General features: G+C 42.1%; 1 protein-coding gene across 2 annotated transcripts in view; it reads left to right on the plus strand.

Moving 5' to 3' along the window:
* The window catches only part of FYN (FYN proto-oncogene, Src family tyrosine kinase), a 143,490-nt gene that overhangs the window by 62,067 nt on the left and 67,146 nt on the right, over positions 1–14,277 (plus strand). The gene's annotated exons all lie outside the window — the stretch shown is intronic.

The following is a 14,277-nucleotide window of genomic DNA, read 5'->3' on the forward strand; positions in this document are numbered from 1 at the left end:
AATGTTCTGTGTGCTATACCAGTTTTCCTATTCCTCTTTTCCGTCCCATGTGACAAGCTTTACTGCTTCTCTGGATGTACTGTATGTAATACTTGCAGAGGCACCAGCTTCCTACAGATTTCTGGTCCTACAGGGCTGTGGGAATATGGCATGTGATGTGTCTGTGCTGCTAAGCTGTGCCACTGTGGGGAGGAGGCAGAGAAGAATGGGAGGTAATTAGCGACATGCCCCAACTAGAGGGAGAAAATCCAGAGAAAACTCTTCCAACCTGAAAAAAAAGCAGCAGATCTCGAGCAGTTTGCAGGCTCATCTTGCTTTTCCCTCTGGGAAACTGTCCATATATACAGTTCTGGCTAGTGCCAATTGACCACCATCACCCTTGGGGAAAAAAATGCCAGCAGAAGATTGTGTTCCTTCTTTCCCTTGGCCAAGCAGAGTATTGGACTTGTATTTTTTCTTCAGCCAGCATGTGCAAATTGCAGATGAAAACTGGCTTATTCTCCAATGGCAGAAGACTTCAGAGTCGGATAGCCTGCAGGGTAGAAAACTGAAAATCAAAGACTGACTCTGTGAGAACACTTGTTCTTTTCTGCCATTTAAAAAACCAGATGTTGTTACATCATACAGAAAGATCTGGATTAGCTAGCAGATGTTTAAATATAGATCACTTAGCCTTTTGAAGAATGTATACTCTTAGAGATAAGAAAAGATAACCAAGATGGTATTTTTACAAAGTTGGCCAAATGCATGAAAAGTGCTGTACAACAATACCTGATTAAACCCTACTGCAGCTCATTCTTCTAAGCATTTTTCTGTCTTCAGTTTGGCTTTTCTGACAATTGTGCATGTTGTAAGCTTGCACCTATATCCATGTACTGGGAAACACGAACAATAATTATTCAACTAGACTTTAGTTGTGGGGCCAAACATAAGCCACAAACCAGAGCATGAGCTCATTAGTCCATGTGATTTTATGCTGATTTCTGTTACTACAGAAGAGGATGGGATCTATATCTGGTTTTCTTTTTAGTGGTAGTAACTAAGTTTCCTTATAGGTTGGCTGATCTTTGTGTGGGGTGTGACAAAGCTATGATGCTAACAGGTCAAGGAGTAGAGTTGTAATTCAGAAATAGTGATGCCGTAAAACACCAAGGAAAAAAAGTTTTATCAGCGGACCTGGTAGTCAAATTCCTGTGTTTTAATTTCCCTTCAAAGATAGAACAGGTCAGAACAGCCATGGTTAGCCTTAATAAAAGAGCATAATTCAAGAGCAGCAAGAGGAAAGAGACAGAAGCAGCATGTTTCTTAGAATCATAGAATAATTTTGGTTGGAAGAAACTGCCAGATGTCATCTTGTCCAAAGCCCCCCTTGAAACAGGTCCTATTAGGTCAGGGCCTTGATTTTCAAAATTCAGCTGCCTGGAACCTCTACAGCCTCTCTGGGCACCTATTCCCATGTCTAACCACCCTCAGAGTAAAAAAGTGCTTCCTTGTTGCTTCTCGGTGTTGTTGCTCCCTGTCGATCAGTACGGACTTTGCATCTTCTCTGCCTGTGGGAAAAGAGACTTGGAGAAGACCCCAAAATAGGGAAGCTGCTGCTTGTGGCTCCAAGAAAATGTGGTGTCACACAGACGTAGTATACTTGTTAGTGGGGGAAAAAACCTGATCTGGTTCACAGAGGTTCTACTTGGATGATGTTTCTCAACCTATAGTTCATGTTCAGACTTAAAGAGAATGGCTGCTTGACTTGGTTGGATCTCAAAACGTGGGAGGTTAGCTGACAAACTGATGCTGCTGAAAGCCACCTCTTTTCCTGACTTCCTTAGAGATAGAAGCCAATGAAAAGAGACATTTCTCACTGCTGGATTGTCAGCGTCCTGGAATTTCTTAAAGTGAGTCTAGAGCTGGGTTTATATCACTCCATGCTCCAGGATTTTGCCCCAGAATTTGATAATGTTTTTCTGGAGCCATTGTAGTATGTAAACAGACTGAAAATTTTGCTTGTTTTCATAGCTGTTCCTCACCCTCTTTCCACTTCAAACTGTTTGCAGAGTCTTATTTTGAGGTAGAATAATCAGGAACCTTGAGTTTGTCATCTGTGAGGATCTCTGAAATATCTTTGACACCACTGTAGGTTTGCCTATGACATTCCAAATTCCCAGAGAGTTCAAAAATAATTAAAAAAAAAATAAGACAAGGAAAAAGTTTTGCCCAGTCTCTGTCCCTAACCCACTGAATCCAAGAAGGACTGGACATCAAGAGAATGTTTTGAATTTATCTTGACATAGCAGCTGAGCTCAGAGGCTCAGCAGTTATTTATTCATCTTGTATCACAGTCCTAGAAAAGGTCATGCAGCCTCCAGATCAAAAATTCATAATGGATTTAGGAGCTGATTTGAGAAGTATACTTGAATGCTGGGAGGGAAGTCTTGGCTGAATTTAAAACTCCCTCAGCTAAGCTGATGGTATCTTTCTGAGCAGTGTAAGAAGAAACCTCTTTTGATGAGATTTCTGTAAAGCAGCCTTGTGGATGTCAGAGCAGATATTTGCATGGCACTACAGGTCTGACCTTCTTGTGTTGAGCACAGTGTTTGGCAGGTGGTCGTGGAACAGCCATCCCTCCACATCAAATACTTACGTGACTGCAAGGAGTCTCAGGAAGCATGGCCATTGTAGGACAGAAAACCTCGGGGTCATCTGTGTTTTATTTTTTTCCCTAGTCAGGCTGCTCTTTGCCAGTCCAGACTCCCCTCAAAACTCCTGCCTTTTGTAAGTTTTTTATATTTGTAAGCATGACTTGCGCTGTACAGCATGATGTTCTGTTCCTGTCTGTCTAGACCCTGTAGCTGGTTACAGCCATCGAGATCAGAGGAGGATCGAGCTGTGAAGCGAATAGAAGGGTTGCTGTATCGTAAACCTGACCTGCATCTTCCTGTGTCAGTTGTCCCACTGTGTACTCATCCTTTTCCTATAGATTTCTTCTTCCCAGGAAAGCTGTGAATGCTTCAAACACAGGCCTTGAAGCTGAATGTATACCTCAGGGGCTGGAAGTCCGGTGCTCTTTTCACTCTGAGTTTGGGCAGGGATACCTCCCCAAGTTCGGGGCTTTTTGATGTTTCAGCTGAAATCTGAGATGCTACGCTTCATCTGCATACTTCTCTGGAGATTAGAAGCAACTGCACAACTTAAACTAAGGTTTCAGCTATTTCTAGTTGCTCAGATATATTGTGGCAAATTTGGATTTCAGCTGCTAAGACACTCATCTAGTATTTTGTTGTGGGTGTTTTTCCCATCAAGGACAGTAAAATTTTTCTTCTCTCTTTTTTTAAAACAAAAGCATTAGCAGGTAGTGCTTGCTTTGACTTTAAGAAATTATATAAAAACATATTTTAAGTATCTATGCATATTAAATTTGTTTGCCTTTAGAAAGACTGTGAAGCTCTGTGCATTCATGGGTGTCCGATTTCTATGATACAATTATTTACATCCTTGATGTCTACCAAAAATGCTGTTGAATTTCTCTTGGTGATTATTCACACTTGTCAGGTTTCTGACACAGAGTATTATAAAGCAACTGTGTATTATCTGTAAGGAGATTGGTATGTGTTCTCTCACTGCAAAAATAACCCACTGTAACTTTTGCTTGATATTACCGGTGTTCTGCCATGCCTCCAAGAGGCTATGCCAGAATCATTAGCTGTTCTCTGTAATTAGGGCTGACCTGGTGCATTTTCGTCCTTTTCCTAGTAGCTTTTAGTTTTCCAGAGTCATTAATTTGGGCACTGATGCACCTCATAGTGTGCTTCTGTTGCGTATCTTCATTATCTCTTCCTATGGTATGAAGAATATCATGCGTCCTTAGGAAGGAAAGTGCGTGTAAATGCTTGAGCATGTTTAAATATCTGGGGGTTTACCAAGATTTGCTATGCTATGCTTGTAATTTCTTCCATTTTTGTCTGTTTCTTTTCTTCCAGTCTAGTCTGCATGAAAGATGTGCACGTTGGTTCTGCTGGGTGTGGTAAATGTTAAATCTGGTCTGTAAGATTTCTAAAGAATGCGGTCTGTCCCCTGCCCCTGCATGTCTCCAGTTCCAGCCAGGTCGGATTTAGTCTGCTCTCTTAAGACATGTGAGGCATTGTTATACATGTGTTCAGGGTATTAAATCAGATAACCCTACACAGGGCAGTTATGTTCCAGTCTCCTGTGGAAGAGATCTTTGTGTCTCAGTCTCTTGTTCTTTTCCAAGTGTTTTCCTGCATCTCATTGGTAATATATTTAATATAGCTTTTACTTTTTGTTCTTTTTTTTCCCCATGAGGTTGAGGTGATCCAGTTGTTGGAATTGTTCTGCAAAAGAGAGCTAGTCTGTGGGCCATCCATCCGGATGTCCTTCTTGCCGTAGCTGCTGGAGAAGAAATAGGGAAGGACAGTTGTCGCAGATGGAGTAGAGCACTACATGCAGCTATACCTCCCAGCTTTCTTAGCTTGCTTAATGGCACAGATGTTTGCAATGGATCATGACATTAGAGCAGCTTGAAGACCCATGACAGAATTCTGAAAGTGGTAAATTTTGGGGGCTTTTTAAAACCTAGATAACAATCCCTCCAAGTGCTCTGTTGAAAGAAAAGCATTAAATTTGAAAATTCAGATGTTGCTTTAGGGAGTGTTACGTCAACTTTGCTTTTTTTCTGTATGTCCATCGGTGCAGTTGATACAAAAACTCCTGTTCCATCACACTGGCATGTTCTAATACCTTCTGTTCCTCTTCCTCCCCCTCTAGAGAACTGAATTAAAATAGCTATGTGATACACTGCAGGGGCCACTACCACACAACCCATTATGAGTTCAGATTTAGATACAGAACAGCCTTGCACCTGGTTTCACATCCAACTCTGATCATTTAATATTGAAGTGTAAGCGCAGCTTGGAGCAGGCAGATCCCACCCAGCTGGTAGCGGGATCCTGGGGCATTGTAGGTGGGATCTCCAGGGAATGTAGTTGCTAGGAAGCGTCACCTCCTTAGTGAGCTCATGCAAGCGGAGATTTATTTTTTCAGAGGTTAGTAATTTAGTCATGTTTGGGAGTTTTCTGCAGAGATCAAAATACAAAGATTTTGCCCTGACACCTTGCAAGTTCATGGTCCAAATCACAAAACCTTTCAAGCTGTTCAAGGGATGACCAGAAGCTTTTTACATGAACAAATCACTCTGGTTTCCCATGTCTTGTTTCAGAATTAGCTTGGAAAATTTTGGCTGACATCATGCCAAAAATCCAAAACAGCAACAAAGCAAGGGGAAAAAAAAAAATCTCCCAGCAAACATCCAGCATGGAGAATATTGCCAAATTCGGGACTGTTTGTGCCAAGTTTATAATCAGGCAGCAACAGGGTCTTAGTAGGTAATGCTCTCAACCCGCAGCTGAGGATCCCTGCAGTGCAGGGGGTGAGAAGCGCTGCAGAGGGAGGCAGGGCTCTTACCCTGTGCCTGGTTTGCATGAGGCGCTGCGTGTAAGACATGGATCATACTTGAGATTAAAAAGAATAGTGAGTGTGACTTCTGGGCATCAGATAAGGCCATTTCTATGGATAAGGCTGCTACTCAATGAATACATATTGTAGTGATAAATACATCTAGAGTTAGAGTTAAAGGTGTGTGGATGGATGTAGATTTGCCTGACCTGAGTGTGCTGTATTTTGTAGTAAAGCCACAGCGCTGCTTTACTTCTAGAGTTTCTTTTATGAAATACAGGGGGAGGGAGGCAGTTAATGTAATTCTCTCGACATTAATTCTGCCTCATCAATACTTCATGGATTTAATAGATTTTAGAGCTACAATCATTTGGGAGATTATTTTATCAGCCAAGCACAGCAGAGGTTGCTGAAACTAAATGGAGGACAGAATGCATGTGTGTGTGATACAGGATGCTGCGGTATGAAGAAGATTTAATTACTGGATTTGTTTAGGAGATTTCCCTGTGCCTTTTGTGAAACTTTATATTGGGCACTAAATACTTTGCATGTAGGCAAGTTACCGCTTCAGTAACAGTTTAGTAAGGATCTCTAGGCACAAGTATCTGTTTCCACCTCATAGCATAAGCACACTGCTCTAGTTCTTCATCTCTCATTACGTCTCCCTCTTGCTTAAATGCTCATCTGGCACGAACATAATGAAACTGCATATAAAGGAGGATGAAAAAGAGGAGAGATTTCACTGCAGATTACGAAAGCTGAATATTTTTGGACATTGAGTTATTTATATTAATCAGTTTGCTAAGCTTAAAGATAAAGGAAAGCCTGGGATGCAATCCAGAAAAACCAAGAACAGAAACTAGTGTGAAGATCATGTGTAGTGTGTGTTTTGAGAATGCCTGCAGTGCCGCACCACAATACCCCGTTTCAAAATAAAAAATAAAGATGGGCGGGTCTTGAAGGCCAGTGCTCAGTGGTGGAGGAGATTCCTGCTTGACTTGTCACTCTCCATCAGCTGAGGTGGAAAGTTCTGTCAGGGAGCACTCTGCATTATCCTGCAGCAGCCCTGCTAGCAACGGTGAAGAGTATTCATGGGCTCCAAGGAGTCCCACACAGCCTGCACTGGTCTAAAGAGTCAGCTCTTCCCAAGACATGTTATCAGGGAAACCACTGATGGTGATTTGTAGAAAATATCCAGTGAGCTTAAATTTGAGAAGTTTGTGTTCACGCTGAAGGTATCACCCTGAAAACCTGAGGTAATAGAGGTTTATACAGCCTTCTAATAAATAGTGATTTGCAATTGTGACCTTATTACCTGTTCTCTGCCCACCTGTGGAAATATATCTAATATAGCAAGTCATATTGGTCCTTTTGTTTTTAAGGAAGGGAAAATAATAAAAGATTCAACTGTGTAAATGTCATTCCTGCCTAGCCCATTTAGTATTAGAAGGCGGGAAGAAGTCTGCTTTGAAATTTTCCCTCTGGCAAAAGCCTGAAAAGCCTTGAAGATTGTGTGCATCCTTGATCATGTCATACAACAGCAGTAGTGAAAAATATAAAATCTACTAGATCAGTCTGCTAGGGTTTTGAATGCTGAGTTTTGAAGTGCTGAGAATCCTGCCTTTCTAGTCTTACAAGGTGGTCTCTAATCCTGCAACAACCTTTCAGACTATTGATTTACTGACCTAAATTTTGCTTTTTTTTTCAATCAAACTTTTTTTTTTAAATCAAACTGCATTTCTTACCTTGTGCAAAAATCATGATAAAAGAAGCAAGCGGCTTTTCGTGCAGTAGGATAAAAATAGAAATAGCATGACACTTTTTAGATGTTTTGTAAATTTATTAAAAATATGCTTAAATCTTGGAAGTGGTCTGAAATATTAACTGCTTTGGTCCCTGGTTAATAAGCCTTCCCATTCATGCATTTAAGATGCTAGTTAGAAAGAAGACTGTGAAAAGAAACTTCAACCGCACGCTTTGGAAACAGCATTTCAGATCACTTCTTGTCCTCTTTTGCTGCTTACCAGAAGTTACAAGTTCGTCTTTTGTTCAGTGGGAACTTATACCAGATTACAGTACAGTATGCTTAAAGCTAGTCACTGCATCGGTGCACCAGCACCCACTGCTGTGATGGGTACTGAGTCTGCTTAGCTGTAACTGGAACCGAATCATCAGCTTAGGAAAGTGCTCATTTTGCTGTGCTATTTGTTGGTTGTGCATGACACTTAGGAGTTTTTGTCCACACACACCCCACCCCACCCACCCCTCTGCTAATTCTGCAATATTAGGCCATTAGTGTCTCTCTGCATGCCATTTACTATCAAACATAATCCCCTTCCCGCCCCCCCCCCCCCCCCCGTTTCTTTCCATTTACATCCTTCGATGAGAAATATTTAGGCCACTGCATGTCTTTATTCTTGTAAGACAGAGGCTGATGGAAGATCCGTTACATGAAATTCTGCTCTATCTATAAAGCAGGATATCTCCAAATACATCTGTAGCATATAGAAAGCATAGAGACTGACAGCTGATAGGCGCTGTAGACTTCTCATTGTTTTCTGCCACGGTAATTATGCCAAATGTGGCAAAACACAGTGAAACAAATTTGTATATGAGTGAAGTGGCATATTTTTTGGCTGGGGAGGCTATGCAACATCCACAGTCCTATTTTTAAGATATTCTTTATGACCATTTTGGTATCTGCTAAATGCCTTTGTAGGAGCCCAGTATCATTCCATTTGTTTTTTTAAATGTTTTGCTCTTGAGTTTTGCGCTCTAACTGGCTGTAATTAATCAGGGAGGCTTAGGTTGAGTCTAACCACCAGCTTTCCTGCAGGTCGTTAGATGTTGTTGGGGGATTAGCATGCACAGTTGTAAATGACAGTATGTGTCTTCATTTTCTTTTTTGGATTAGACTGTTTATAAACCAAGTGTTTCAGATGAGAGGGGGAGAGAGCACTATACAAAGCTGACAAAGCAGAAGGAAAGCTTGTGCTGAATTAAGGGTCTGCTTGCAGCAGCCTTTTGCTTACTCCAAGGAAGTAAGAGCACGATGAAGATGCAAGCTGCATTGCTAGCGTAAAACAGAATTCTCGCATGTTGATACTAAAGTATTCATCATTACTGTGTTAGTGCAGCATGCGCCTTCCACGTGTGGTGTAGGTGTTATCCAGAAACAGTTATTTGGAGAAACGCGTCTGGTCATGTGTGTGGAATATGCCATTGACTATTATCAACAATAGTGAATCTTGCACTGACTGTGGCTCCTGTGTTGCCCCAAGCAGTTTTACGTGGCTTATGCTAAGTAAAAGATGTAGCGGCCTTCATCTACTATCTCTTGCAGCAGTGTGCCAGAGGGCTTTTGTGTAGCACGGTACACAGAAAGCAGCTCACCCCAAAGACATTTCAGAAGGTGGATGTTGGGCAGAGCCCTGAGAAAGGAGCTCTGTTTCCAGGCAGAGAGACTAGAACACTCGAGCTGTGCACAGCCAGGGCTCTTTAGGAAGAACTCACACTCAGGCTGGTTTTGTTACTTTGCTTTTCCCATCCAGTTTAGGTCCCCAGACTTGCATCTGCTTTTACCGTGCTTTTATGCATATGTGATTTGGGTGAATGTATGTAAGACCTGAATTTTAAATTTTATGGGGAAAAAAAAACATAGGCCTGTTACTCTGGTGTTGCAAAAGCCCTTTTACAGCACCTTTAAGTTTCTAGAAAACAAAAGAAAATCATGTTTTTCCTTTGAGGCATATATTTGAGATATCAGTGAGTGTCATGTGTATTACGGGGACTTCTAGTCGCTGCATTGAATATTTCTGTTGCTTAACATCAGAAATTTCTATTGCTGTATTAAATATTTCCTTAGTTGTACTCCTGATTAAAGAAATAAAAAATTTCCAAGCCATTACTTTTAACCACCTCTTCGTCTCTAAGAGAACTCTTCCTCAGTACTGTGAGAGGTCAGTACCATTGCAGGCCACCATCCTGTTTCAGCAGGAGCTGTGAGAGTGCTGCTGTGCAGAGAATTTTTGTGTCAAATTATTCTGCTGCTTCACTTCTGCTGTAACCAGCAATTCTCATGGTATTTTTTCCCAGAATGTTTTTTCTCTTTTTGAACCTACCATGATTGCTATCTTCTTTTGCTTTTGGATCTCTTATGTCTGAGAGAAATTCCAGGAGCTTTATGGTGTAGCTTTAGGCTCCTTTGTGTTGGAGATGCTTCTACTTGTCACCCAGACAAGAACTTTCCTCATTATGTAAAATAATAAGAGGAAAAAAAGGAGAAAAAACCATCAAAAACATAGCAAACCCTTTTCAGTTCCATGGTGGAGGAGGAAGACACCCTAGGCACAGCTGGCAATTAGTTGTATGGTTTCTTCAAGTTGATAACCAGCTCTGGTAGAAATCTGTTCTTTGATGGACAGTTCTCTAATGATATTGGACAGGGAGAGCAGCAAATTTAATCTGCTTTGCAAGTCAGGGTTGGTTGAAGCACTGGAAAACTGTGAAAGTCTGAGAGAAATCCCCTTGGAGCTTGCTTTGTCCGCTCGCTACTTGCCTTTTCTTGTATTTAACCGGTTTGAGTCCAGGTCATCTGCCCTAGGCTCATCTGTGTCAGTGGAGTGGGGGAGTGTGAAGGGAGCTTTTTTTTTTTTTTTTTTTCTTTTCTTTTTTAAACCCAGAACACATGAGCAAAATGGCAGGCGGTATGCAAGTTGAAATCATGGCAGTCCTCGCGAAGTGTCAAAGTAGCTGTTGGCAATGGTGCCATCAAAAAAATCTGTTCTTGGTCAGTTTGGGGAGATATAAACTAGCAAGTCACTCACTAAAGGTACTTCTGTGGTTATTCAGCAGGTAATGCTGAATTTACTGGGTTAACAATCTAGACTGTAGCTTAACATGTCCAGCAATCTCCAGTTAAACTTTCTGTAATTTACAGAAGTAATTCCTTCTGATGTTGCATGCCATTTTCCTACAAGGGTCTGGAAAAATCTAAGCCATCCCAATCCATTTGTTAAATTTTATAGATGTTGCTCATCTTATAATTAAACAAAAGCTTGAAAAATACAATTCTTCAATGGAGCCTAGTTAAATCTTTTGCAAAGGCTGTTAAAGTGTCAGGTACAGTTTGCAATTAGCAGAGACTGACACTGCAGATTATTTAAATCTGTATGACATCATCAGTGGATAATTTACAAACCCACTTATTATGTATATGTATTCAGTAACTAGTAGAAGGCTTATGTATGTGAGAAATCGTACTTTTGTGCACTGTAAGTCATCTCACCTGTGTTATGTTTGTTCTGGGTGGAAGACAGTGTCTGACTGTGACTGGAAACCTCTCCAGGGATCTCATCCTCGAATTGCCGCCGCTGTGATTTACAGGAACAGCCTCGTGAAGCTTCTTGAACCTTTTGGAGCTTCCCGTTTCTTTGTTGATCCTTCCAGGTCTAACAGAATTTTAGCTACTTCTTAGCAATTAGCTTAGACACAGGCAATTTCCTTGTAAAATTGCCTGAGCAGGTCCTTCGGTAAATTATAATAACCTTGTTGTGGCTTAGGGGCTTTTGCCAGGATAATTAAACTGGACTTCAGCACCACAAATAGGTACGCAGTTAAACACCACAGATCTGCTCAGGTGCTTGGTTAAGTTTCTATATACATAGTCTCTGTCATGGCCATATGTGTCTTCTATTTATGGCTTCTGCTGCAATCTACGCATTGTTCGCTCTGGAAAATCATGTTTTAAGTACATTGAATGATAAAGCATTTGTGTCTGTTACTCCACAAATGTGCCAGCATATAGGTGGATTCATGTTGATTTGTTCCATGTCTTTCTTGGGTGTTTATTTTAAAATAATAGCCCTGACTGTATTTATTTTAAAATAATATTATTTTTAAATGATACCTCTGAATTTTCTGGGATTTTAAGATAGAGGAAAGAGAACACTTAAAGATTCACAGAAATCAAGAATCACCTTTGTGAGGGTCTTTCCAAATAAGCCTGAGAACTGTACAAAGCTGACGATTACTTTTTCATGCAGGGTCCATATTGATTTTGCACTGCCTGACACATCCTGCTAGGTCTTTGTGCAAAAGAAACCATGCTGAGCTCCTGCCCCTTCCCCTGACAACCTCATCGCTTTCCGGCTGCCTGTGTCTGCTGCCCCTGCAGCTATCCCCATAAACACAAATGCACCTTTCAACATCATTTATCGAGCTTTTTCCTCTTCATTTCGGAAAGCACAGAGGAAGCAGAGTGTCCCTGTCCCCACATAGACATACCCTTACATTTCCAACGAATAGTCTGATTGCTAAAAAAATACCCATGGGTAATTAGTACTGTGTATGTAGTTAATCAATTTAAAATTAAATGCCACTGGCTCTGGTTAAAGGTCGTACTAGGTTTTGTTATGGCTTTGAAAAAAAATATCTGTTTAGTGAAAGCTGTCTCTGAAAAGGGGTATTGGTTCTTTGTGTGCTGCCAGTGACAAAAGGGAAGCCAGGGGTGCAGTTTTCACAAAGGGTACTGTAAATTTTATTGTCAGGTTTTCACCGAGATCGTGGGGTTTCCATGTTGATTTTAAGAAAGCAGCCCTTCAGAGCAAGGAGGCGGGTGTATCTTCTTATGCACAGCAAAAGGAGCCGATGTGTCGCTGGTCTTGTGGGTGAGATAGGAACCTCATCTCTGGCTTCCTAGTCTATCATCCTCATCATTAGACGATTCTGCCTCCTAGGCAGACAGATTACTTCATGTTTTCATTCATTAATGATTTATCAGACAGCTCCTCCCCTAAAGGCTCATCTCCTCTGTTACACTCGCAGCCCACACGCAACCAGCAACATGTAGCTGCCAGCTGGCACTCGGCATTGGGAGTGCAGGCTGCTAGCCCCTTCCACGTCTCCTGCTGCCCCTTCCTCCCCAGCTGCTCCGCTCACCTGCCCGCTCCTCTGTGTCTTAGATGGCACCAAAGCTGTCAGATCTCCATGTGTCCTGTTCTCCTATCCCATCTCTCCAATCCAATTGCTTAATGTGCTTTTACTAACTATATTTTTTTAAAAAAGAGAGAGAGAGATGAGGTGACCCCACTTGTAATGTGGCAGCGCTTGTGTTTTTGTCGTGGAAGCAGTGGCCTCTCAAAGCATAACACATTTTGGTGTGAGGGTATGCTCGGTGGTGAATTAAATTTTAGTTCCAAGTAGAATTAGTAGAGGAGAGGGACTGCTGGGGAGAAAATAAGTGAGCTGTGTCTATGGGCAGGAAGGTGTGGGTTGGCTTCAATTTCAGGTTTTGCTATCAGGTGCTTGGCACAACAGCTCTTTTGAAATCCTTCTCCAGTTGTCTGTGTGAGAGAGTGATTTTTATCACGTTGCTAAAGATTAACTCTATTCTTGTTCTCTGTTCTGCTCCCAGAAATCAGGCATGCTCTGAGGTCTGGGAAAGGGAGTCCAAATCAAATCTCACGATGAAAGGGGAAAAGTCCAGAACTGTTTACCTCTCTCCATCTTGTCCACTGCAGGCAGGTGGTGGCCGAGAACAACAGGGGAACAAGGGCTGCAGTACAGGAGGAAAAAAGTATGAGCTAGGAGAAAAGGAATAAATTAAACTCTCTTGAGTCATTTATACGTGAATGTATAACTCTTGAGTGGCTAGTCTACTCTTGGCAAGTGGTGACTGATAACTAATGTTCTCTCTTCCCTCTCCCATACCTTCCCAGTGTCTATGGAAAGGACACGTGACAGGAATAATAAATCTCATTATTTTAACAGGCTACAATGGAAATTATGGATTAGAAGTGCTGTGGATGCCTCAGTAGAGACAAACTGACTGTTCCTAGGATGCTTAAAAGATATTTGCAATCACATTGTTTTTGAGAACTTCCTGAATTGTTCAGGCCCCTCCACATACCCCTTTGGCACAACACTTGTAAGTGAACCAGCATTAAAGGCATCAGGGTCCGATCCAGCAGGCTCATTGCACTTGCTGTTTGAAGACAGCCAGAACCTAACACTGAGCAAGCTCAGGCTTTGGGGGAAGTCTGGATGACCAGATTATCTTTACTCTGGGTCTCTGAGCTGGAGCTTTGCACTGCTGTTTTAAGGAGAGCTAGAAGGAGGGCTCACATAATGGTGTCACTGTTGTGTTGTATGCCGCAAGACTAATCAATGTGCACGCCTTGGCTTTGGAGGGGAGAGAGGTGGCTGAGAACAACAGTAGGCGCTTACGTTCTTTGGGCAGCCAGGTGTCTAGAAAACCAGTGCCAGCTCTGAGGAAGCAGGAACTCTTGCGGCTCCTCTGTGGCCTCCCTGTTGCAGCCAGAGCAGGCTTCAGGGCTCTCATGGGAGAGAGTGGGAGGCTGTGACAAGGCTGTGCTCTTGCAAGCTGAGAATAGGGGTCATTGTACAGTGACTCAGGGCAGAGCAGGGGTAGAACCAAGAAAAAACAAGTAACTGATTTCAAAGGGTAGTCTGTGAGCAGAACAGGGCCATGGGTCTTGCAGGTCCCCAGACCAAGGACACAGCCCATCAGTTGCTGCAAGACTAGTACATCCCAGAACCATGGATGAGGATGGCAACCAGGCTCGGTAAAGCACTTTCATGCGTTAGGAAGTGTGTCAAAACTTCTTCCACATCTCCTGGTGAAACCTGTCAAACCTGGCACATGACTGTCAACAGAACGAAGGGATTGTTTACCCTGGAAGGTTGCCATCAGTAAAGCTGAGTGTAAATTTACAGCACCCGGCTACTTCATAATGGTTCCCTGTATATGGAGTATGTTACCTCACACATAGCGTGCATTAAGTGTGCAAG

This window comes from Falco biarmicus, chromosome 6 (genome assembly GCF_023638135.1).
Source record: "Falco biarmicus isolate bFalBia1 chromosome 6, bFalBia1.pri, whole genome shotgun sequence".
In the NCBI taxonomy this organism is placed as follows: domain Eukaryota; kingdom Metazoa; phylum Chordata; class Aves; order Falconiformes; family Falconidae; genus Falco; species Falco biarmicus.